This window comes from Erpetoichthys calabaricus, chromosome 10 (assembly GCF_900747795.2).
Source record: "Erpetoichthys calabaricus chromosome 10, fErpCal1.3, whole genome shotgun sequence".
Taxonomy (NCBI): Eukaryota; Metazoa; Chordata; class Cladistia; order Polypteriformes; family Polypteridae; genus Erpetoichthys; species Erpetoichthys calabaricus.
The window spans coordinates 125,126,207-125,153,166 of record NC_041403.2 but is presented as its reverse complement, the minus strand read 5'-3'; the positions used below and the strand labels follow the sequence as shown (position 1 = coordinate 125,153,166).

At 40.0% G+C, this 26,960-nt stretch overlaps 1 long non-coding RNA gene across 1 annotated transcript; it reads left to right on the top strand.

Annotated features, from left to right (window-relative positions):
- The first annotated feature begins 2,847 nt into the window (after nucleotides 1-2,847).
- Nucleotides 2,848-15,794, top strand: LOC127529406 (uncharacterized). Its single transcript, XR_007936088.1, has 3 exons — nucleotides 2,848-2,942; nucleotides 13,307-14,271; nucleotides 14,448-15,794. It is a non-coding gene; the product is annotated as an uncharacterized LOC127529406 (long non-coding RNA).
- Nucleotides 15,795-26,960: the final 11,166 nt, after the last annotated feature.

Below are 26,960 nucleotides of genomic sequence, written 5' to 3'. Positions count from 1 at the left end.
AGATATTAGGCAAATATTTTATCATGCTTAATGCAAAATATAATGTTTATCCACTGCTTGCAATGAGTGATTTTCATCATGCCCATTACCATTATTCAGTCTTTCTTATCTAATATCTGTTTTTCCAAGACCTGTCCATCTTCTTCTAGATTATGTTTTTCATATTATTCAAACAGGCCACCTAACTGCAATTAGGTAAATCCCTTTCTCTCAATCTGTTGTGCCATATTTGCTATGAAAATGTAACAATTTAGTTGTACCTAATATACTGATAATGCAGTATCTTACCATCCATCCTTCTTCTTAACCACTTACCCATGGCACAGTTGCAGGGTAATTGGAGCCCCTCTTACCAGCCCAGCACACCACAGCTTAAAAAAATCAAGTTGTCCATCACAAACGTTATAGAATTTGTGAAGGATGTCACTTCATACATTAAAGGAATGCAGTCTACTAAAGTAAAAGAACCTGCTCTGCCCTTTCTTATATACTGGATCTCCTCTGTGTTCCGTGACCCAGACCAACCTGTCATTGATGTGGACCCCCAAGTACTTGTAGGAGTGCACCACCTCTACATCCACTCCCTGAATAATGACCAGACACAGGGCTTTTTAGTGCAGTGAAATTCAATAACCAGTTTCTTGGTTTTGCTGATGTTATGTTGCAGACAATTCTTTCAGCACCAAGAAATAAAGACTAGACTTTTTTTAATGCTAGAGTTACAGAAGTAACTTTCAAAATAGCTGGCATAAAGCCAATGTCAAGGGATGCATTTATTATTGCTGTAATAGTTGGGATCATTACATGAAGACAGGATTTGATAAATTTGGTGAGGATGGAATGCTGTGCACAAGTACTAGGGCTCATTTTACAGAGTATTAATAAATGGAGATGAAACTGGTGAAAATTTTGAAAAGGACCTGGATTGAGAGGGAAGATGGGGAAAAATACAAATAGAAGATTAGCTTTTTAATTTTATCATGGAAAAAGTGAAGGGATTTTTTACAGTCTTTTGTGGAAAAAGTGCCCAGGCCAGATGTAAGCCAAAGTAGGCCACAGAGAACTAACTACATAGATAGATAGATACTTTATTAATCCCCAAGTGGAAATTCACATACTCCAGCAGCAGCATACTGATAAAAACAATATTAATTAAAGAGTGACAAAAATGCAGTGCAAGTTAAAAAATGCAAGGTGGAGAGTGAGAGGCAGGTATAACAGTCAATAACATTGTATAATGTTAACGTTTACCCCCCGTGGAATTGAAGAGTCGCATAGTGTGGGGTTATCATGGCCACTCTCTATTATTCTGCTACAGTGTGCATTCTTGGCTGTAGTTATTTCATCTGTATAATCTCTGTAAGCCTTTTGATGGTCAGAGAAAGCCTAGGCATGCACAGTGAGACCAGTCTTGCATGACATTTTCTCAAGGGGTCAGGCAGGTGCTTTCATAGACCATAATGTTAAATTATATCATGGAGCTGAAGGCTTAAAGAAGAGCTCCTTGTGTTTTAAAGGAGCTATTTTATCTAGCACTGACTAGGGGATGAGTTATAGTGTTCATAAAGACTATCTCATGTGGATGGAAAAGGGCAACACAGAAAAATAAGAAATAGATCCAGAGAGGAAAGAAGCACATATATTTTTAAGGTTTCTTAAAGAAATGTAATGTTTACAGTTAACAACAGGAAGAGGATACAGTGAAAAACACTGCTTTAAGGTCAGAGAGTCCCAGATCAGTGCTGTAAGTGTTCTCAACAGATAAGTCAAATTGTGCCAACCAGGTCTAATATGTGGCCACCTGAGTAAGAAAATGAACAAGCTGCACCAAGTCAAGCCAGTTCAATAGGAATAGAAATTCACTTGTCAGCTTTAATCAGTCAGCCTAACCTGCATGTCGTTTGTACTGTGGGAGTAAACCGGAGTACCAGCAGGACACTCTTGTGGAGAACATGCAAACTCCATGCAGGGAGTACCAGGGACACAAACCCTGGTCTTTTTGCCATTGTCCAAAATTCAATCGCAATAAGACCAACCGACTAGATTGTGTGATGCATCTTTTCGGATGCGGAGGTCTTTGTGTGAAAAAAGACTTTTACATTTTAACTAAGGCAAAACTTTTAAAGAAAAACAGCTAAAATACTTCAACACATGATTTTCACACTGTTCATGCAATGCTGTAAAAGGTTTAAAATATTTAACCCTACAACAGCACTTCCACCGAGTGGAAAATAAGTGACTTACCTGGGCAATGGTTATTACACAACTGCTATTCTATTTTTGTCACTTACCTATGTTAAATTATTCAGTTATATTATCACTGATTTAATTTCATTTATTAATTGTTATTTTTTTAGGGGGTCAACTATAAACTCATCTCTTAGTCCTGTTAATCTCCCACCTGGAGTAAGTTCTTCAGTTTCTTGCTGGGCCTTCTTCCACAGACGTGGTGATAATTCTTCTGGTCTACTCAACTAAACTTGTGTGTGTAGTTTAGTTGTGTGGATGAACGAGGGCGGAGCCCAGTTCAAGTCTGATCAGTCACAGGTGCCTTACATTAAATCACTAACTGTTCAAACCAGTGTTTGAAAATGCGACACTAATAATGGAAGAATTGATGGTTTTGTGGTATTTTTACTTATTTTATTGGGCTAACAATAGAATAATTGTCCATTAAAAAAGCCTCGACGACATTAAATTAAGTTAGGTTTTTCTATATGAACACCGCCTTCTACACAAACTGTTCCCCCGCCTAGCAGCCACCTTCCCTGTATCAGAAACAGCCTAGCAACTCAGCTATTAAAGAGGTATTCATCGGGTGCACACAATATCCAATCAAAACGTGAGGTTATTTTACGACATAGTGACGTCATCAGACGGGCAGGGTTGATGCTGCTGAGAGCGAGGCTGCACGAGTGGGATTCTGCCCAGAAACAGAGGAGGTAAACGAGAGGTCATTCGTCGACAGATAAGCGTGTTACCAGTGAGAGGCACTTTCTTGCACTTTTCGGTCTTTTTTTTTCTGCTTATGTGAAGTTTACAGATGCGGATATACAGAAAGGGTAATTTTATTGCATAACTTAGTCGTTGCAAGTACCTTCCTCTCTGCCAGAACTTTGCTTCCAATGTTTATACTACTGCTAGATACAGAGGCACGTGTTGGGGCGTGGACGCGACGCCCAAAGTGACTGACAAATGGTGTTGTTTGGTTTAAGTATTGTTTAAAAATAGATACATTCATAAAGGGATTGCCAATCAGTAAACTGCTTATTCTTCCCCTAACAACACATACTACTTTTTCGGATTTCTTTTGAACAGTAAATAGTGGCGGTGTTGCGAATGCATGCTTCCTAGAAATTAGTAAATCGAGCCTTCGTCGTTATGTTTTCTCTAAAATTTTAGTTGCCGCAATCCGTAAAGGACTTTGTGCTTCATGAGAAGACGCCCCACATCCATAATGCTACGTAGATTTTTTTCCCGACGTTCATGATGGATGTCTAGGGAGGTAAATAAAATCGCTTTGTCTCCTCTAAACGGAAATGCTTTCCATCAAAATGTCATCGGTAGTTTCATATAAAATACACAACATAAATAAGATTCTTCCATTTCGCACATTACATATTGTAAACAAATACGTTGTTTATTGCCATTCCTGCTCTTACACGTATGTCGGCACTGGAAATAATCCAGAGAGAAGGTCCCAGTCGAGCTGTATTGGTGCTCTTTATTGTTATTTATGTCTAGTTGTATTTCGGGCAGTTTGTTTATAGATCGTGCATTCCCACAGCAATAAAAGGAAGAATACAGAGAAATGATATAATAAAGTGCATCCCTATTTTTCATTGTACATTTTGGCGTCTAAGCAAAACCAGACTATTGCCTATTCATCTCTCTTCGGTCTTTGTTTCTCCCCCTTTGGTGCTGTGTATGCACTTCTGTTAAAACGCAAGGGTGCAGACAGGATACGGTTTATGATAAATGCCCTCAGCAGAAGATGCAGTCACTATCATTCATTTCCTATCCCAGCTTTCCCAATATTTTGTAAATCTTTTAATTTTATTACAGAGTTGAAGTGAGCAGGAGGTTATCTCCGTAGCATCAGAAACAAAGCAGGAATCCTCTCCATACTCGCATACTCCTACATCAAGCTCCTTTTGAGGTGTCAATTAATCTAACACACATCTTTGCAATATGGCATAATATTGGAACACACATATCGAGGAACATACATAAAAGTTAAGTTAGTTTATAATTGGGTTAGCTGCTGCCTCAGAGCACCACAGTTAAGACTAAGGAGCTAGCAGTGTGGAGTCATCCTGCAATTAGGATGTTTAATGATAACACATAATACCACAAAATGACTGTTAAGGATTAACCAGATCCCAACGAATGAAATGCTTTTTTTCTGGTGACTTACCAGTAATATCTTTTCTTTCTGTGTAATATATTTGTGGCAATGGATGAAATGATTTCTTGTGAGATAATAAAGTTTACTTTGGCCTTGCTTTCTATGTGTGCTGCGTTTCCTTTCACATCACATAGATGTGCAGGTTAGGTTAAGTTGTCAGGCAACTCTGCCAATTGCACTTTTGTGGCTGTTTCCTGCATTGTATCCAATCCATGATCTTCACAATCCACTATCAGCATCAAAAGTGGAGACTGGCTAAGAATTTGGTGTCATTTGTTCTTTACATTTGATTTAAATGAATAGGCAACTGGAATTCTTGTATATGATGCATTCTGCTGCCCCATTCTTCTGCCCAGTGACTGTTTAATTAGACCTTGTGATAATTAACTTTTTTTTTCCCTTTGAAGATTTATTTGGACCCTTTTTTGTTCATGTAGATAATGCCAGCCATTCTAGTTAATTATACACTATTATGATTCCTATTAATTTTATCTGTAACCTGAATTTAGTTTCTTTAGACTGACTAGTGTTTGCCTTTCTAATAATTGTTTATCATTTCTGTACTATACTTTTTTCTTATGGCTTTAGCATTTTACTTTGTATAATATTACACGGTGGCGCAGTGGGTAGCGCTGCTGCCTCGCAGTTGGGTGATCTGGGGACCTGGATTCACTTCCCGGGTCCTCCCTGCGTGGAGTTTGCATGTTCTCCCCGTGTCTGCGTGGGTTTCCTCCGGGCACTCCGGTTTCCTCCCACAGTCCAAAGACATGCAGGTTAGGTGGATTGGTGATTCTAAATTGGCCTTAGTGTGTGCTTGGTGTGTGGGTGTGTTTGTGTGTGCCCTGCGGTGGGTTGGCACCCTGCCCGGGATTGTTTCCTGCCTTGTGCCCTGTGTTGGCTGGGATTGGCTCCAGCAGACCCCCGTGACCCTGTGTTCGGATTCAGCGGGTTGGAAAATGGATGGATGGATGGATAATATTACTTCTGATTCTAGCTGTGGTCTACCTGCCAGTCAGCATTGCTAATTTGCCTGTCAGTTTACAAAGCTGTTAGCTGTCCAGTTATATATTTTTAGCATTTTTTGGTAAAAAATAGCCTGTATCTTTCCATCTTTCAATCTGTGGTATTTTTTGAACAAATAAACCAGTTGTGGAATAACTTGTGGAGAAGTTGTGGAGAAAGCCACTGCCTCGCAGTTCTGTTGGAATTTTCACGTTCTACCTGTGTCTGCATGTTGGTTTTTCTTAGAGCATTGTGGGCTTTCTTCCACATCCCCAAAGTTGTGCATGTTTAATGTTTAATTGGTTATTCTTGTCTGACTCAATGCAAACTGGATTAAGCATAGAAAACAGATTCATGAATTTTTGCTTAGAAGGAAGAATCTTAAGTGTTTTTTTTTTTTTGGGGGGGGGGGGAATTCAGAAGAAACGGTGTGTAGTCTGTCTCTGACAAAAAACTCCAACTCTAGCTGGGTTGTTATACATAACAGAAGCTGATAATGAGACTTATTTTGAACCTGCCTTATTAAATAGGCAACAGAAAATATTGTGATTCGGGTCAAATTAATACAATTGTTTGGCACGCATTGTTCCTAATTAACCTACCACCCTGCTTCATATGCAATACTCGTTTAATAGTAGTTTTATCATGTATATAGAGGAGCATGGCAAAAGTCTTACATGAAAGTTTAACCAACATGCATCACATCTGTAAACTCCAGTGCAATGATTAACAGCATGTTAAAACATAGAACCTCATTTTATATACAGTAAAAGAAAACAAGCAGGCTTAGCTGATTATTCCTTTTTCTATGCTTTTATGATATCCACTAAATATGTATTGAAACAGTGTAGTCCTGATGACACAACAGCATGAATAGGTACATCTCATTACCAGGCACAAAATTGTGGTGTTTCCCTCTTGTAGGATTTCATGCTTTAATCTCTAAACAGGCGCTCCCATCACCTCCTTGTCCAATACTGATGGGTTGATTTGACTTTAGATGTGCCAGCTCCACAAGAAACGTAATAATAAAGATTAAACAGTTCTTCATAAACCCTTTGTGTAAAGAAGTGCTTTCTGGCTTCAGTGTTAAACGCACATCACATTCATTTCCACTGATTTCCTCAAGTATGTGATTCACCCCAAAAGAATATGCATTTACTTTATTAATGGCTTTGAGGCTTTTGAAGACCTGGATTAGGTCCCCATGTAGTCTCCTCTGCTTAAGACTAAACAGGTTCAATAGTCTGTCACAGTATGATGTGTCATTAAGTCCTGGGATGCACTTGGTTGCTTTCCTCTGCACAGCTTTAAACTTACCAAGTCTTTCTCGTACTGTGTTGACCAGGACTGCACACAATGCTCTAGATGTGGTTTTACTATATGTGTAGTTTGAGCATAATGTCCCTTGACTTAAATTCAATTTTTATCATAGAACCTAACCTTTTTCTTTGATTTTTTTAATTGCTTTTGTGCACTGCTTAGTTGATGAAAATATTGCATCAACATAAACCCCTAAATTCTTTTTAGTGGTTGCTTCCAGTTTGACAATGTCTCCCAACTTGTATTTATAACTGGTGTTCCTTTTGCCCACATGTAGCACTTTGTGCTTTTCTACATTAACCTGTATTTTCCAGGTGTTTGCCCAGTTCTGAAGGTTGTTCAAGTCATTTTGAATTATTTTTGACATCTGAAAATTTCACAAGTTTACTATCAATGTCATTTATGTAAATCAGCAAAAGCTTATAGTTTGAGAATTACTCATAATCTTTGGTGTTAGACTGTATCAAAGGCTTTTTGAAAGTCTAGGTAATTTTTGTGTTATGCTTTGTTTTTGTCAACTATTCTGGTTGCTTCTTCAAAAATGTGTAAAAGATTGTTTTGGCAGGACCTTCCTCTGATAAAGCCATGCTGGCTGTTACTTAGAATATTATTTTCATTTAGGTGATTTTCTAATTTATTTTCTTATTATAGTTTCTGTAATTTTGCATGGCATTGAAGTAAGACTAATTGGTCTGTAATTTCTAGGATCGATTTTTGCCTCCCTTCTTGAAGATTGGAGTCACATTTGCAGCTTTTCAGTCTGAAGTAACTTCAGAAATATGCCTATTAAGGGTTTAGAGATGATATATTTAATTTCTTCCAGTACAATTGGTAAGATCCCAACAGGTCCAGAGGATTGAAGCACATCTGACATTTCTATTTTAAAATCTATGTACTCTGTTTGTTTTTACTTCTGCCTGAGGTATCCCACTTGTTTCTTCCTTTATAAATACTTGGGTGAAATATTTGTTCAGTTCATTTGCTGTTTTGTTCTCCTTTTCAATGATTTCTTCATTTGTGTCCTGAAGGTTTCTTAAATTTTGTTTTGCCATCTTTTTACTGGAGTAATACTGGAAAAATGGTTTGCTGTTCATTTTGGCCTCACTAGCAATTTTTATTTCAGGTTCTCCTTTTTCTCTTCATTCTAGATTAATGTATAGCTGCCTGTTTAGTTGTGCTCATGTGTGTTTTTATTGTATAAATAATACACTAATTAGTGTTTGGTCTGAAAACACTAGTTTATTTGCAGATATGCATGATGCATCTTACAATAATATTAGAACGTTTACTTTAAAATGTAATATTTTTGAGGGCAGTCCCTACTGATAAAGATCAATATACCAGAGTGTTTGTGTTGAAACTGAATCTTTGAGAGGCCCCTCTAGGTTAGCAGCCAGTCAGTCGTCAGATTACCAGTGATGTAATCCCAAGAAAAGAAAATGCATCCTTTCCAGTAAGTAGCATATTCTGTTTCTGATAATGCAGCTTACTATGGGGAATTCTGTGCTCCAGACAAGAGGGGTGGCAATGATAAAGTCAGTTCAAATGAGCTTTATTTTGTGTCCTCCATCAATATGGCCGACAACACCAGGCAGCCGAGGAAAGAACCCTTTTATCATGTTGAGGAAAAAGTACACTTTTATTATCTTTTGTTCTCAGTTTGTTGTGGTTGCTCTTTACTGTGAAGCCATCTAGTTCCTTATGTCTTACTGCCCAATGGTTTGGGTATTATTATTATTATTATAATAGCTTTGCCAGCTAATATTTAGAGTTTTTATTCAGTGCCGCAATTAAAGGTAGACGGGTAATTTAACATATTGATTAGTGCTATAGTGGACCATGGTCTTTAAGTTTTACAAACTTGCAGAATCCATTCAGTCCATTAGGCCTGTCAAAGACAGCAAATATTTCAAATTATTCTATTACCTATCTCTTGCCACATTTGTATTTTCAGGGCCTTTCCTCTGTATTTCTGTGTATCTAAATCTCTCCTGACTGCTGCTTCCTCTCTCGGGCATGTTCTTGTAAAGACTGCTTCTCTGACTTGGCCATTATTTTCAAGGCACCTTTCTCACCTCTTGTCTGGTTTTATGCTTTCTGTTTTTGAAGGCGACTCTTTCAGCATGTGCCCTTACTCTTCCTCGTGCATTTCACACTCATACTTCCTCTTTCATTCTCTTCACCAAAGCCAAGCTGACCAGTCAGATTTCTCTGAGGGGCTGAACACACCAACCTTAGTGTTTTTTTATACAGTAGATACTTTTATGTTCATAAGATAATGCTTTGAAATTACTTTGGTTGTTTTTTTCCAGCACCTCCAGACTCGCTGGTATGAAAAAAACCCCATTTGACATGTCTTAATGTGTAGTTGTGCAAAATGTAAAGCTTTCTGGGGTTTCCTCCTATTTTTGACCACTTCATTCTTAGGATCATATTTTGTGCAGTAAACTGTACTCTTGTGGTAAAGAGTAAACTAATAGCAAAAATGATCAGAAGCACTTGAAGCTGTGCATGCCATCAACTCCAAAGCGTTCACCCCCTAATCAATATGAGGAGGCAAAACTACTCCTTTTCACAAAGTGTTAAAAAAATCTGGATCAATAATATAGTTATTTGGAGTGGCATTTTATGCTATTTTGAGGTTGATAACATATTTTTGATATTTGATTCTTTACATGTGGTTCTATCCCTCTAAGAGGCACTTCTAGAAGGTTAAAAATGATGGATGTCAAACATAAGCATGTAGGGTATCATTTTAGACTATTTCAAGGTCCGTGATTGTGAATATGGTGTTATGTTTGATCCTTTACTAGGGATGAAGCCCTCTATGGACCTCTAGCAGAAGGTAAAGATGAAAAACCTCTATTACAATCAGGAATGTATAAACTTTAAACATATAAATGGAAGCTCAAGTCAAGTTGGGGAGCATGCACTGGTACAGTGCATTGCCGCACCCACTACACAACGAAACAACTCTGGATCCCGGTTTGCAACCGCCCCGGCAGACACGCAGTCCAGTCCCACCCTCCAGAAATAACCCTCTATCAGCCGCAGCCAGGTGTTACGTGGGCGACCCCTTGGTCTGGTCCAGCCACTTGGGTCCCTAACAATGAGGATCTTACGAGCTTGGTCACCCTCAGGGAAATGCGCCACATGGCCGTAGTGCCGTAACTGACGCTCCCTCACAATGTAGGTAATGTGCCTCATTCGGGACTCCATGAGCAATTGCTCATTCGACACAAAGTCAAACCAATGGTACCCAACGATTTTCCGGAGAGACACAGTACCAAAGGAGTCCAGTCTTCGTCTCATGTCACTGGATAGCGTCCATGTCTCGTAACCATATAGCAAGACAGGAAGCACCAGGACTCTAAAGACTTGGACCTTCGTCGTTTTGCATAGCTATCGGGAGTGCCACACAGCCCTTTCCAGCGACCTCATGACCCCCCCAATCCCCCATGCTCTCCCCCCCCCATGCTCTCCCAATTCGTCTACTGACTTCATAGGAAGAGTCACCAGAGACATGAATGTCACTGCCAAGGTAAGTAAACCTCTCAGCAAGGTCAACACTCTCTCCGCAAACAGACACACTGCTGATGGCTGTGCCCAAGAGGTCATTAAAGGCCTGGATCTTGGTTTTTATCCAGGACACTCGTAAGCTCAGACTCCTCACTCATTCTCTCGAGCGCCGCGATCAGAGCCTCCATTGACTCCATGAAGATCACAGCATTGTCAGCAAAGTCAAGATCTGTGAACCTTTCTTCACCAACAGATGCCCCACAGCCGCTGGACCCCACGACCTTGCCCAACACCCAGTCCAAACAAGTATTGAACAGAGTAGGAGCAAGAACACACCCCTGACGAACCTCAGATTCAACTGGGAAAAATGCAGAGGTCCTGCCTCCACTCTGCACAGCACTCACAGTACCAGTGTACAGGTCGGCCATGATATCCAGCAACTTTGAGGGGATCCCGCGAATCCTCAGGATGTCCCACAGGGCAGCTTGATCAACCGAGTTGAATGCTTTGCGAAAATCGACAAAGGCTGCAAAGAAACTCTGCTGATATTCGTGTTTGCACTACATGAGAACCCTCAGTGCCAGGATATGGTCGATGGTAGACTTCTTGGGCGTAAAACCAGACTGTTCCGGTCGCTGGTAGGTGAGCAAGCAATCATGAATCCTATTGAGGACGACCCTAGCAAGGACCTTACCCGGCACCGAGAGCAGTGGTACCCCCCTGTAGTTGCTGCAATCCAGGCGATCACCCTTCCCTTTCCAGATAGGGACGACAAGTCCCATTTTCCTGTCAGTTGGGATGATGCCAGTCTCGCAAATGACAGCAAAGATTGCTTGCAATGCCAGGAGGACAGCCTTACCACCAGCTTAGAGAAGTTATCCCCGGATAAAACAGATCCCCGCAGCCTTTCCCACCCTCAGCTGGTTCTCCACCTGTGCAATCTCAGTGAGATTGGGTGGTTCACAGCTAATTGGAGGATCAGCCTTAAGAACCGTGGACCCAGAGATCTCCAACATCCTAGCCGAAGGATCATCTTTGAACAACTGCTCAAAATAGCCAGACCAGTGGGTCACAACTGCAGTGTCATCCGTAAGGACTGTTCCATCAGCTGCCCTGACAGTGGCTCTCCAAGGAACAGATTCAGATGTGCGTAATGCTTCGATTCCTCTGTAAGCAGGACGTGGGTCGCTAGACCACAGATGGTGTGTCACTTGCTCACAGATTCCTCTAACAAACGCCTCTTTATCTGCCCTCAGAGCCCTCACAGCCGTCCCTCTCAGTTCCCGGTACAGACCAGAGTTGCCATTGAGCCGTGTGCTGCGACTCCTGTCGATGATATCCAGGGTGCCCTGTGAGATGAAACACCTCCTTCTGGGAACATCGGTAACACCAACACAGCCCTCAGCAACCTTCAGGGTTTTGTCACAGAAAGTCTGGCCAAGTCCAGGCTCATTTCCTAGTAGGTGGTAACCTACTGGACCTAAGCTGGATCCTAAGAGTAGCAACAAGAAGTCTGTGGTTAGAATTCACAAACTGGGCACTTCTGTAGATCCTGCAGTTTTGCAAGAGCCTCCAGCGTCTGCCCACGAGGATGTGATCGATCTCCTTCACCCACCACCAGTATTGGAATACCAAGTCCAACGATGCGGTACAGGGTGCTGGAACCATGGATCCAGCGGTTTGCAGCCCCTGACCTTTTGCAAAGTCAAGAAAAATGGAGCCACTTTCCCCACTGTCACCAGACCCATGGGGACCGAGACAATCCTTATAGCCAGCCCTGTCAGTGCCAGTGGCTGCATTGAAGTCACCTATGACCAGAGGAGTGTCATCACGTGGGCACCCATCAACCACCGAGTAAAGCTGCGAATAAAATGTCTCCCTCACCGAGACATCACTCACCGCGGTCGGAACATACACTGAGACAACAGACAAGGCACCCAGAGAGTGCTGTAATCTGAGTCTCATAATACGCTCATTGAAAGGAGTGACATTGGACACCATCGGAAGAAGCCAATCCGCTACAGCAACAGCTGCTCCCCGAGTATGACAGCCATCAGACCGACCAGACCAATAAAAGGTGTATCCACCTACAGAGATCTGGCCAGTCCCTGGTCTGCGCACCTCAGAGTGTGCCGCCACTGAAATGCGGAGTTTACGCAGCTCCTCCGACAGCAGAGGAAGATGATCATCTTCTTTTTGTTCTTTATTTTGCCTTGTACAATTTCTTGTTTTAGGAATTTGTTAGTTTTCGCATATCCCTTGGGGTCAGAGCGCAGGGTCAGCCATTGTACAGCGCCCCTGGAGCAATTGAAGGTTAAGGGCCTTGCAGAGTAGGATGTCTTTTGGCAGTGACGGGTATTCGAACCGGCAACCTTCGGGATACCAGCGCAGATCCTTAGCCTCAGAGCCACCACTCTGCCCTTAATTTTGCCGGAGAGACGAGACGTTTCATGTGCCCACCCGTATGGGCCGCCTTAAATTGGGACCCGAGTGCTGCCGTCCAGCGGATGACGCCTCTGCACCACACCAGTTCCGATCCCCAACAGACCTGGAAGCACATATTTTATTATTTTAAATTTCTAATGTAACTCTTGTTTATTATGCACTTCCACCTTTGTGTTGATTACATTCCTAGCTTGCAGTAATTCAGATTTTGTTTACTTTTAAAAAGCTCTCTGTTTTTGTTTTAGATTATCACTCAGAAGTTTCATTCAGACTCTCATGGCCCATTATGTGAAGAAGTGTTGGCTCTTTTCCTCCTTGTTTTTGCTTCACCTTATTTTTTTCAAATGTTGTCAAGTGATAAGATTGTGCTGTGTTGACTTTATGAATGCCTTTGAGAAGTCTTAAGACTTGCATTAAGTCCTCTTTTATCCTTCCCTAATTGAGACTACAGAAGTTTAATTTCTATGTCTTTACTAGACATTGTAAGGGCATACATTATCATGAAATTTTGTTTAAAGGTCACCCTTTCCTTATAAATTAGTAACATACAATAATTGTTTTTAAATAAAAACTAAATTACAAAGATAACTTTTTCTCCATTCTTTACAGAACATGGGAAGTGGTCAGAGCCAGCACCGCCCAGATAAAACATCTCTGCCTGGAGTTGTTCCAACAGAAGAGGCTGCTGTAGTGGTGCACACCACTAATCCCTCCACACAAAATGAAGGTGGAGGCCAGTTGGATGATCTCCCCCAGCGCAAAATGGGAAAAAAGGAAGTGGATGATATGTGCTTCATGATTGTCTGTACAAACTGGTATTAAAGTCATGAAGATACTTGCATTAAGTACTTCGGAGTACTTAATATTGCTAATTTATTATTAGTCTTGTATCTGGCTGTCAGAAGATCACATTAGACAGCAGGATGGCCTCATTACAGAGTGCAGATTTAATGTATCTGCTCCAAGAGTTATATATTGATGTCTGTCTGTAATTTTACTGTTAAAGTGGAGAGGGCTAGAAGAGAGATTTTAGAGTAGGAGCGAACAGGAGCTATCAAATGTTCTTTTACTTATGCATTAGTTCTGACTTTTGAACTCATTGTGTATAATTATGGCAACCCACTGAGATCTATGAGTTGGAGGAAACCTGAAGATCTTAATTTGGTGTAATAATTGGGAGATGTAGGTAGGTGGACTGGCCTCTGTGACAATTTGTCTTCATGTAGACACTTGAGCCTGGTGGGTATGAAGCATTTTGAGGTGGCAGGAGTTGGGCAGGCAGAGTTTAATATATGACCACATAAGCAGTATTGTTCATTCCTTGCAGCACTATAAAATAAATGAATTGCTACTCAGTGCATTTTGATGTGTTCTGACTGATGATTCTAATTTCTAGTGACTAAGATGTCCAGGATTGCAGGCGTGTACTGCTGATCAGCAGTTTCTCTCAGTCAGGGTCTGTGCCTGTCTAAACAAATCAATTTTGTTTTTCAGTACATAAAAAAAAAAATGAAAATTAAAAATAGTACTCTTCAATGTAAAATGAAAGTATTACAGAATTATGTTGTACTAGGGTGTTGTACCGTGTTAGCCATTTTGAATGTAGAGAAAAGCCAAGCAAAATATCATGATTACATCTTGCCTAAGAAGGGGCCTGTTGCCTCGAAAGCTTGCATATTGTAATCTTTTTAGTTGGCCAATAAAAGGTGTCATTTTGCTTGGCATTTCTCTAGAATCATGTTGTAAACAGTTGTTCCCTAAACTGTGAACAGCAAAGGAATATGCTTTTGCTTATAGAAAAACAAGTTGGGAGCAGAAAAGAAATTAATAAGCAGGGTCACCAGAGTATTTAATAATTTTTTTAACATCACAAACCCCAGTTATATAGAACATTTGCATTTCATGACACTATTAACTGTGTTGCTTTAAGTTTTGTGCCTCTTTGGCTCTCACTTTTTCAAGAATACATTGCCATAGTGTTATGCAGCAATGGATTTCATTTTGTTTTCTTGATACTAATCAATAGAAAAAGACTCTTAATGCCAAAGTGAAAATCTGTGTCTGCATCTAAATTAATTATAAATATAAAACACAAAATTAGCTGATTGCGTAAGTATTCACTCCCTTTAATATGACACCGCTAAATCATCACTGGAGCAGTCAGTTGGTTTTAATAATCTCAGAATTAGTCTGGGTGGCAGTAGATTGCAGTCTAAATGCTCTTTATCTGGAAGGTCCAGTCAGTGTGGTGGCCTAACCTACACAATGAAGACAAAAGAGTCAAAGCAACTCCATAAAAAGGTAATCGAAAAGCATAAGTCAGGGGACAGAGAAGACAAGAAAATATCCACATCAGTTATTATCCCTTGTAGCCCAGTTAAATCAATCATTAAGAAATGGAAAGAATATGACACAGCTGAAAATCTGCCTACAGCAGACTGTCTACAAAAACTAATTTTAAAGAAGAAGAAGAAGACTAGTGTGGGAAGCTACCACGAGACTTATGAGAGCCCTGAGTGAGTAACGCTCTGCCGTGGCTTAGACTGGAGAGACTGTGCAGATGACAATTGTTGATGGTTGCTTCACTAGTCTCAGCTTTATGGGAGAAAGGCAAAGAAATTTTTTTTTTTTTTTTTTTTTAAAAGGCTAATGGAAGACTCTGAAGTCAGCTGGAAGAAGGTTTTGGGCATCAGACTAAACTCCTTGTTTTATTACTGTGCATTATCATAAACACATCATTCTTACCATGAGGCATGGTGGTTGTAGCATCATTCTGTGGAGGTGCTTCTCTGCTGCAGGGCATGAAAGGCTTGTGAGGATAGAGGGTCAAATGAATGCAGCAAAAATAAGTCGACATTTTGGAGGAGAACCTGATGCAGTTTGCAAGAAACCTATGCCATGGAAAAAGATTTCTTTTCTAGCAAGACAATGACCACAAGCAGTAACAATGTGAATGTCCTGGAGTGGCTGAGTTAGAGTTGAGATCTCAATCCAACTGAGAATCTGTGGCCAGATGTAAATAAAGCTGTTCATTTACAAACTCCATGCAACCTGACATAGTCAATGCTGTATAACAATAAAATATGAAACCTTTCAAGGGGTGAATACTTGTTATGGGTACTGTATATAGAAGTACTTTTACATCAGTTTTCAGGAATGTTATTTAGATTTTGTGTATGTAAGCAACTGATCTTTTTTTGAGCAGAGTTCTGTGATGGACTATCCTGTCCAGGTCTGCTTTCAGAATTGGATGTAATGAGGGATAGCTGTTTGTCATAGGCAGTGAAAATATGGTCATAAGAAATCGTTGCTGACAAATACCAACAGAGCAGTGTCGAAGTGCAGATATGGTTTCAGCTTTAAAGTAGTATAAGTGCTATATTTATCAATATTGTGAAATGAAGAGGATGGAAATAAAAAATAAGTATTAATATGCACACTTTCTAAAGAAAAATAATTTCTTGTTACAAGTTAGAACAATATGCCACTGAGAGATAATTTACTTAGGGGAAAGTGCCCTCCAGATAACTATAGCTTTAATTTCTGTATAATATACTTACTATAGCAGGTGATGTGCATCTTGCATACCAATATTGCGTTTTATTTTTATCGAAACGTCAAAAGAAATTGTCTAAAGCTCGGCACAATTTAAAAAAAAAAATGTGTTTATTTGTGTATGTGTTACAGCAAATTTACTACCCAATGGTATATTGTTGTGTATTTTTAATCACTCATTTCTGTACCTGCGTGGCAGCTGGATTTTTTAAATTCATCCAAAAAACATGCAGATTATGCTGAGTGTGATCTGTAATTTTGCATGAGGGTGCTATGTAATGTACAATCATTCTATCCAGTGTCCATTATTGCCTTGTGCTGCTGGGAAATCTTGTGATTCTGTATTGGGACAGTCAAATTCAGAAAGTAGATGGGTATCTCTTGTGCTTAAGTGGTGAAAGAATTGGTGTTTAAAACACAGCATATCATTGTAAGATTTAGTGCACTTGGTAGCATGGTAGGTTTCCCAGATTGTTAAAATGTATGTGAGCATCTAGATTAATGTCTTCATGAAGGTGGTAGCTTGCTGACTTTCGGTGATACGTGTGAATCAGTGGGCAGTGTGAAAACAAAAAGTAAATCAATACATAAATTTGATCTAAAAGCACATGCCAAGAAGATGAGCCTTCCTGAAACTATATGGTAATGAGAGAGATTTCTTTTTTGAATAAAAGAAGAGTCATTTTAACATTGTTTATGCAAAATACAAATTGTGTTTTCAACTAAATTCTTTCAAACTAAATGTGTCAACAGCTAAAGTTTTCTTAAAGGTTTTCACAATTTTTTCACATTAAAGAGTTTGAGAGCCTGTGATGTTTATTTATTAGACTGGGGGATCCAGTACCCTGGTTCAGTACTCTGTTCAAACACCTTTTGAACTTTGTAATCTTTGGAGAGGTGTTTGTTAATGTGTCATTCCTCCCTACACATTTTCTCTAGCTCTATCATGCCTAATTTTCCGATGGCACTTCAACAGAGGGATGTATTTGGAATGAGCAGAAGAATGTGTGTAGGTAATTAGTGGAGGACATTGTTGAATGGTGCAAACTGATCCACCTGCACCTCAACATCAGTAAGACAAGTAGACAATCATAGAATTCAGAAGAATTAAGCCCTACGGTTTTCATTGATGATGAAGATGTGAATACCTTGGGGTGCGTTTGAATGACAGGCATCAGTAGTGTAACACGGAGGCTGTATACAAGAAGAGTAGGAGTCGCTACTATTTCCTGAGGAGGTTGAGGTAACTTGGTGCATACAGGTCACTCGTATGTTTTGTACAAGTCTTTTGTGGCCAATGTATTCTTCTTGTGGTATTTCTGGGGAAATTGCATAAGTACAAGTGGGGCCATGCCAGCAGTCTAAATAAACTGATTAAAAGGCCATTCTTGGGAATCACTGGAGGAAGTGGTAGAACAAGGGTCACTTGGGAGGCTGCTGACTATCCTGGACTCTCACACCACACACCGTGCATCCGGAAAGTATTCACAGCACATCACTTTTTCCACATTTTGTTATGTTACAGCCTTATTCCAAAATGGATTAAATTCATTTTTTTCCTCAGAATTCTACACACAACACCCCATAATGACAATGTGAATAAAATTTACTTGAGATTTTTGCAAATTTATTAAAAATAAAAAAACTGAGAAATCCCATGTACATAAGTATTCACAGCCTTTGCTCAATACTTTGTTGATGCACCTTTGGCAGCAATTACAGCCTCAAGTCTTGTTGAATATGATTCCACAAGCTTGGCACACCTATCCTTGGCCAGTTTCGCCCATTCCTCTTTGCAGCACCTCTCAAGCTCCATCAGGTTGGATGGGAAGCATGGTGCACAGCCATTTTAAGATCTCTCCAGAGATGTTCAATCAGATTCAAGTCTGTGCTCTGGCTGGGCCACTCAAGGACATTCACAGAGTTGTCCTGAAGCCACTCCTTTGATATCTTGGCTGTGTGCTTAGGGTCGTTGTCCTGCTGAAAGATGAACCGTCACCCCAGTCTGAGGTCAAGAGCGCTCTGGAGCAGATTTTCATCCAGGATGTCTCTGTACATTGCTGCAGTCATCTTTCCCTTTATCCTGACTAGTCTCCCAGTCCCTGCCGCTGAAAAACATCCCCACAGCATGATGCTGCCACCACCACGCTTCACTGTAGGATGGTATTGGCCTGGTGATGAGCAGAGCCTGGTTTCCTCCATACGTGACGTGTGGTATTCACACCAAAGAGTTAAATCTTTGTCTCATCAGACCAGAGAATTTTCTTTCTCATGGTCTGAGAGTCCTTCAGGTGCCTTTTGGCAAACTCCAGGCGGGCTGCCATGTGCCTTTTACTAAGGAGTGGCTTCCGTCTGGCCACTCTACCATACAGGCCTAATTGGTGGATTGCTGCAGAGATGGTTGTCCTTCTGGAAGGTTCTCCTCTCTCCACAGAGAACCTCTGGAGCTCTGACAGAGTGACCATCGGGTTCTTGGTCACCTCCCTGACTAGGGCCCTTCTCCCCCGATCACTCAGTTTAGATGGTCGGCCAGCTCTAGGAAGAGTCCTGGTGGTTTCGAACTTCTTCCAGTTATGGATGATGGAGGCCACTGTGCTCATTGGGACCTTCAAAACAGCAAAAAATTTTCTGTAACCTTCCCCAGATTTGTGCCTCAAGACAATCTTGTCTCGGAGGTCTACAGACAATTCCTTTGACTTCATGCTTGGTTTGTGCTCTGACATGAACTGTCATCTGTGGGACCTTATATAGACAGGTGTGTGCCTTTCCAAATCATGCCCAATCATCTGAATTTACCACAGGTGGACCCCAATTAAGCTGCAGAAACATCTCAAGGATGATCAGGAGAAATAGGATGCACCTGAGCTCAATTTTGAGCTTCATGGCAAAGGCTGTGAATACTTATGTACATGTGCTTTCTCAATTTGTTTATTTTTAATAAATTTGCAAAAATCTCAAACTTTTTTCACGTTGTCATTATGGGGTGTTGTGTGTAGAATTCTGAGGAAAAAAATGAATTTAATCCATTTTGGAATAAGGCTGTAACATAACAAAATGTGGAAAAAGTGATGCGCTGTGAATTCTTTTCAGATGCACTGTATGTGTGAGATTTGGGCTAAAAAAAAAGCACCTTTAGTAGCAGACTGGGAAAACCGCATTTCTCCTGTGTAAGGTCGATTCAGCCATCAGGCACTATAATGAGTCACCCCTTGACCAAGGTGGTCTTGTTCCCTCTGTGCTGAATGATACTGTGCTGGTCTAGCAGACATTTTAATAGACAGTGATGCTACATGCAGTATACTGTGCCAATGACTGACATCCTGTACTTTGAATCTGTATCTCCTAAGTATGTGCTATTCTAGTCACTGTCACTGTAAATACCTACATTTTCTTAAGCTTCTTACAGATAATTCTTGTTATGTGTGCATTTGTACCTGGTTAACACACATCATAATTATTATAATCATTATATGCATTTTTTGTGCATTCTATTGACTAATGCTAGAACCTTGATTTTCTTTAGGGATTATCTATCTATCTATCTATCTATCTATCTATCTATCTATCTATCATATAGCAGCTTCAGTATGGTGATAGCCAACCATTTTAGGGCTCTGCACAGATCTCTGATGGGATAAAGGCCAGTACTCTAACTGGGCTATTCAAAGTCGTCTCTTTTTTGCCTTTAAGTTACTGGCAGTTTGTTTTGTATCACAGTTCAGTTGACAGTCAAACTTTTTCCCCAGCTTACATTTTCTGCCAGAGAGACACTAGGTACATACTGTGAGGGTATTGATAAATATTATGTTGCTGAATGCTGGATGCTTTTGTGTTGCTTTTTTCAAAGCGATGAAGCCATAGTTATGTAGTAATATTGCATGGAAAAGCCCATCAAACAAACATGTGATGACAACTGAATGCATGCTTAGATAAACACATTGCATTGCTCTTGACCTTTATTTTCAGTATGGGTCATGCTTATTGAAAAGGAAAAAAAATGAAAATCATTATGAGTTGTCTGTGTGATGCATTCAAAGATCACTTTAATAGTTAATTAAAAGGAAAAGAAAACCCAGGCAATAGCAATCATCCACAAGCAATTTGTTTCAGGTAGCACAGTTAACTCAGATATTATTACTATTACTGTTTTTTTTTAATTCCTCTTCAGCCAGACTGTTAATTCAGACACTTGCAGAACCACCACAGCAGCAGATTAAACACTAGACAAGATGGACACTGGGACTTCTTTCATAACTGCAGTTTTTTTTCTCCTTTTATTGACAAATTGATCTGAAATACACAGTGTGAAGTTACTCAAAGAAAAAAAAACAATAAAAGAAAAAGCAACCCAACCTTCAATCTGATTCAACGCTAACCATGTTTGTTTAAATTAATAAAATGAATAGAATGAGTGTAAAAGCTTAGTGTCTTTTAATCTGACATAAAATGAGGTAAGACATTTGTGTAACAAAGGCAATATAAAAAATGCAGTGCTGAATTTAATAAATGCATTGCCACAATTTAGAGATTAAAAAGATGAGGAAAAGAAAATTGAAAAGGGCAGCCACTTACTGTATAGCCCAAGGGTCTCAAACTCCAGTCTTTGTGGGCCACAGGGGGTCCAGTTTTAATAGTGACAGACGTTCTGTGCTGACTTAATTCGATCTAATTACTTATCTAGTTGGACTTATTTAAATATATTCACTGTGTTTTAAATGCAATCATCCAACTGCATTTAATAAAAGGAGGCTTAAATATTTATATTTGTACAGCTCCATTGACTAAATACTAGAAGAAGAAAGCATAAAGTGTGTCACCGAACCTTTCCAGAACTGAATTTGAGACCCTGTGCACAACCCGTCTCCGTCAGCACAATCACTTACGCTGTATCTTTAAAGATAGTATAGTTTGACAGGTGCTTGTCTGCCTGGACAGCAGGGAACACATACTTAACATCATTAAGTTTGGCATTTATTTTTAAAAAATAAATAAAAATTCTGAAGTTCTATCTAAATCGGCACTTTGGCTGTACATGGTGGTGATATGTTGCCGTAATATTTATAGCAGTGTATCATCAAATATGGTTATGTGTTTCCTCTATGATGCATGGAGTGGAAGCCTAGAAGGATGATAGAGTAGAGTACTATTGTAGTAAAAAACAACAGCTACCAGCTGAAATGACCTTCCCAGCAAGAAAGGGTGTGATATCCTCCATAATCTGGAAATGCCCCACTTTTTTTGGGCAGATACACCAGATAAGTGTTTATACTCTTGGCCCACAGTACTCTAAACTGGCCAATTCAGCACAGTTTCCAGATATTAAGCTTTTCACTGTTAACATATCTCCCATTAGCCCTCTCTACCACCACCATATTCATAAATTGGTCCGCAGAGCTCAAGCAATGTTTTTTGCACCAGGGGGGGCTGCTAGTGATACTAGTAATATTACACAGCAGAGTCTTTGGCTCTCATCTGCATGTGCAGCACAAGCTAAGAATGAAATTTGTGACAGCAGTTGAAAGAGGCTTTGTCTTTGATTTGAATAAAACAGTTTTGCCAAACTAATTTAAGCTGATTTTCTTAACACAATCAAAATCATCACATGATGACCCGCTGAGGAGCTCCCTCAGCGTCTGGGCCCCACACAGTGAAGCATGACATGCATCACTTGATCCAGCCCTGATTCTTACTGTTTTTTACACTCTTTCTGTTCCATCGTCAAATAAATATAAATACACAAAAGTTCAATGACAGCAAATCAGTCCATTAAAATAATTAGCATTGTTGTAACTGCTTTAAAGCAAACATTTGTGCATGTCAGGAACATTTATGTACTATTAGAAAACCCTTCACAAATCCAAAGCTGAGTGTTTAAAAATGACTCAACAGAATTATGTTTTTACTTGTATATTTCAATCTTCATTTTTTTTAGCTACATTTTAAATTATTAAAAGTAGTAATAATGGTCAGTATTTCAACGAGTATGACAAAATGGCAAAGAAGTATTGCAAGTTTATTCTTAATAGATTCAGTTTATAATTTACATTTGTTTACTTGTAAATTACACTAGAATTGTCAACCAGTATGCTTTAAACACATGTTAAGAATGAAAACAAGCATTTTTACCTTTTCCATAAAAACAGTATGGCCTCTGGAAGCCTAATTAGCTTACAATAAGAAATCCCATAATTTGGTTTTGTCTCATACTACATGGTGTCTTTTCCCAAGAGGCTTTAAATTTCTCATTTAATTGATAATAGATGAATGCTACGTTTTTAGCTTTAAAGCATCAGAAGAAACTAACAGATAAAAGAAAAAGGCAACAACAGGTTGAATTGAAAGGCGGTTTTCATTTAACCACAGCTAAATCTAAAATCCAGTATCACATACAAGATTCAAACCCACCTCCCTCAGTGTTACCCCAAACCCCACATGGGAATTCAGTAAATCAAGTTAAACACATGGAAATTCAATTATAAAACTGTGCCTTAAAAACTCTTCAAGTTCCTAATGGCTTCTAAATGTCTAAACATACTTCACAAGAAGAAGATGGTGTTTGCCTGGTCTGGAGGTACAAGATGACATAACTGATTATACAGGGGGCTTGTGTGGCATGTTGTGCATTTTGCGTCTTGATGAAAACAATGGCATTGATTGGGTAACGAAATTAAAACAAAAATGCAGTGCTGCGTTTTTAGGTAGCAATGCCTCTCAAAAATAATGGAATTCTTAGATTGGTTAACCCCACCTCTTCCAGTGAAGTTTCCAACTTTTCCTTCAGAGAAGAATCTGAAATTGTGTTTAAATATCTGGAAATTCATTCATTCTTTCATTTATTTTTCAGTACGGGTTTATGGAGGTCACTGCAGGGCACACTTAGACACACACCTGCCTAACCAGTATGTCTTTGTGCAAAAAAAACAAAACAAACAAAACACCAAACCTATAGATATGGTGGTATGTTTACGTACCCAGACTAGGATTTGAAAGCAGTCTTATTTTAGGTTTTTGTACCCAGGTCTTAAGTAAGGATTCTTTCTGAGACCAGCATGTTTAGTAAAGGTGAAGAATCTCTTGACACTTTGGGCAACTCAGTCTTCTTGCTCTCATTTTCAGCCTGGTATATTGTTAAGTAATTGCTGCCAACTTCCACCATTTGATAGAGGACAATGACATTTTTAAAGGTTGCACACTGTAAGTTTAATGACTTTTTAAAAAAAATTACTGTAAAATATCTAAAATGCCCTGTCAAGACAACAGTGTGATCAGTGGTGCAAATTGAGAAGATCTAGAGGCTCATCCTGAGCAATGAAAACTTCGCTACCATTCAATGATGTGGTCCATATCAAACTACAGGGCTCTGACAAATGGCACTACCAAATGTTTTTAAAACAGTGGACATCTCCTGAATGTTTGCTTATTTAAACAGTCTGTAACTCCATTTTTAATGGAAAAGGTGGAAAATAAAAGCCTGAAAACAAAGAGACATAGAAAAGTAAACCTGGGCAATTCAGAAAGTGTACAGCCTCATGCTTACAGCTACCTAGTTATTCAGGCCTTTCTGAAACCATTTTATCAATAATACTGCATAGTTATGTGGTCTGCCAGTAAAGGAGCCTTGTCAGAGAGCACAAAGCTCAGTGATACTACATTTTAAAAGACATTTTGATCTTCCTGCAGAAATACAAATGCCCCACAATGACAGACCTATGGATGTTTTAACTCAAAATGCAATTCTAAACCAAACAGTCTTATGGAGGGACACTGCTTCATAGAGAAGTAACCACATGGAGTTAGATGTGTATAGGGATTAAAAGCTTGACTGTGGTAAATGGCATCCAGGATGAATCCAGCAGCATCTCTGTGGGCCATTATATTCAAGATAAAATTTGGACTATCTCAGAAAGTAGTGTAGGTAAAGATAGCTTCAAACCAGGAATATCGCTGTACACAATTATATACTAAGCAACATGTTCTGATTGGGGCACACTACATGAGAAATGACTCTTTTACTTGTGACGTTTTGGTAAAAAAGCAAACTCTCCTTCCCACTCTTCACACACAAGGCACAAATGGAAACCCAAGTATTAGAGAGGAAAATTATACTTCTAGTGAAACTTGTAATGATGGTTTAAATTCTCAGAAGTACAGAAAACCCCAGATTGGTGTACTGGCTCATGATATTAACAGTTGCTGTTTAATACTTGCGCATCTTCAACCTGAGCCTGGAACAGGGGAGAGTCCCGAGGCTTTGGAAAACATCTTGCATCACCCCCAGTCCCAAAGGTATCACGTCCTAGTGAGCTGAATGACTTCCGGCCTGTCGCTCTGACGTCACATGTGATGAAGACTATGGAGCGGCTGCTGCTTTACCACCTGAGGCCACAGGTCCGCCACGCCCTCGACCCTCTGCAGTTCGCATACCAGGAGAATATGGGAGCAGAGGATGCCATCATCTTCATGCTACACCGATCCCTCTCCCACTTGGACAGAGGCAGTGGTGCTGTAAGAATTATGCTTCTGGACTTCTCTAGTGCCTTCAACACCATCCAACCTCTGCGCCTTAGGGACAAGCTGACAGAGATGGGAGTAGATTCATACCTGGTGGCATGGATCGTGGACTATCTTACAGACAGACCTCAGTATGTGCGTCTCAGGAACTGCAGGTCTGACATTGTGGTCAGCAACACAGGAGCGCTGTAGGGGACTGTACTTTCTCCGGTCCTGTTCAGCCTATATACATCGGACTTGCAATACAACTCGGGGTCCTGCCACATGCAAAGTTCGCTGATGACACTGCTATCGTGGGCTGCGTCAGGAGTGGGCAGGAGGAGGAGTATTGGAACCTAATCAAGGACTTGTTAAATGGTGTGACTCAAACCACCTATACCTGATCATCAGCAAAACCAAGGAGCTGGTGGTGGATTTTAGGAGACCCAGGCCCCTCATGGACCCCGTGATCATCAGAGGTGACTGTGTGCAGAGGGTGCAGACCTATAAATACCTGGGAGTGCAGCTGGATGATAAACTGGACTGGACTGCCAATACTGATGCTCTGTGCAAGAGAGGACAAAGCCGACTATATTTCCTTAGAAGGCTGGTGTCCTTCAACATCTGCAATAGATGCTGCAGATGTTCTATCAGACGATTGTGGCGAGCGCCCTCTTCTATGCAGTGGTGTGCTGGGGAGGCAGCATTAAGAGGAAAGACGCCTCACGCCTGGACAAACTGGTGAGGAAGGCAGGCTCTATTGTAGGCATGGAGCTAGACAGTTTGACATCTGTAGCAGAGCGACGGGCGCTAAGCAGGCTTCTGTGAATTATGGAGAATCCACTGCATCCACTAAACAGTGTCATCTCTAGACAGAAGAGCAGCTTCAGCGACAGACTGCTGTCACTGTCCTGCTCCACAGACAGATTGAGGAGATCGTTCCTCCCCCAAACTATGCGACTCTTTAATTCCACCAGGGGGGGTAAACGTTAATATTTAACATTATACATAGTTATTGTCTGTTTTTTTTCACCTGTATTATTATCATTCTTTAATTTAATATTATTTATTGTATCAGTATGCTGCTGCTGAAGAATGTGAATTTCCCATTGGGATTAATAAAGTATCTATCTATCTATCTATCTATCTATCTATCTATCTATCTATCTATCTATCTATCTATCTATCTATCTATCTATCTATCTATCTATCTATCTATCTATCTATCTATCTATCTATCTATCTATCTATCTATCTATCTATCTATCTATCTATCTATCTAACAACTTCCTGCAAATTCAGACAGGAATTACAAAAGGTGTATTGCCATTGGAGTAGAGGTGCTCCAGCAGTGTTTCTTGACACACTTATACTGAATAAAATTCATTGGCAGAAAGTCCTCAGTGCTTGTTTTCATTCTCTCCTCTGCTACTACCTTCTTTGGGTCAAAAGTGCATGCCATAACTGAGCTTCTCATCTTAATCACCCTGTTGATATGGTGGGACTCTCTTGAAGTGATGGTTCCAGCCAAGCCCTGGCTCTCACAGAGTTGTACACCATGTAATGGATGTGTCTACCCACATTAAAATGCAGTCTCCTAGGAAAAAAGAATCTGCTCTGTCCTTTCTTATATAGTTTCTCTGTCCTAAGAGTCCAGTCCAGCCTGTCACTGATGTAGACATTCAGGTATCTGTAGAACTGCACAACATGTACATCCACTCCCTGAACAGGGAATCACAGACACTCCTTCAGATTTAGTGCTACTGCAATGGAGATATTGTATATATTACAGCATTCACTTACAGAATACTTGTGCAATGAGTCTTATTATTTAGATTTATCAGCTTTTATTTTGGTTGCCCCTTTGTATTTTTATATAGTACTACTAACAAAAAGAGAAAATTGGTACAGTAATTGGATGCACACACCCAGACACTTTGGGCACCATAAGTGATGATTGCTAACAGAGAGTGCTATTAAAAATTAATCTGGCAAAGAGTTTAGAAGTTGGGTTTAAGTTTGAAGTTTGTTGAATATTGGAAAGATGCATTAGCTTAAGTCATATTTGCTGATGTACAGTACATAAAATATTGCATTCTTTTTGGTTTTACAAATGCAACATGAGGTTGTAGTATATTACTGAGTGGCAGCAAAAGGCAAAGGGGCAATATTAGGAGACCCTTGAGAACATTTGCCACAAAATATACTAACCCAAGTT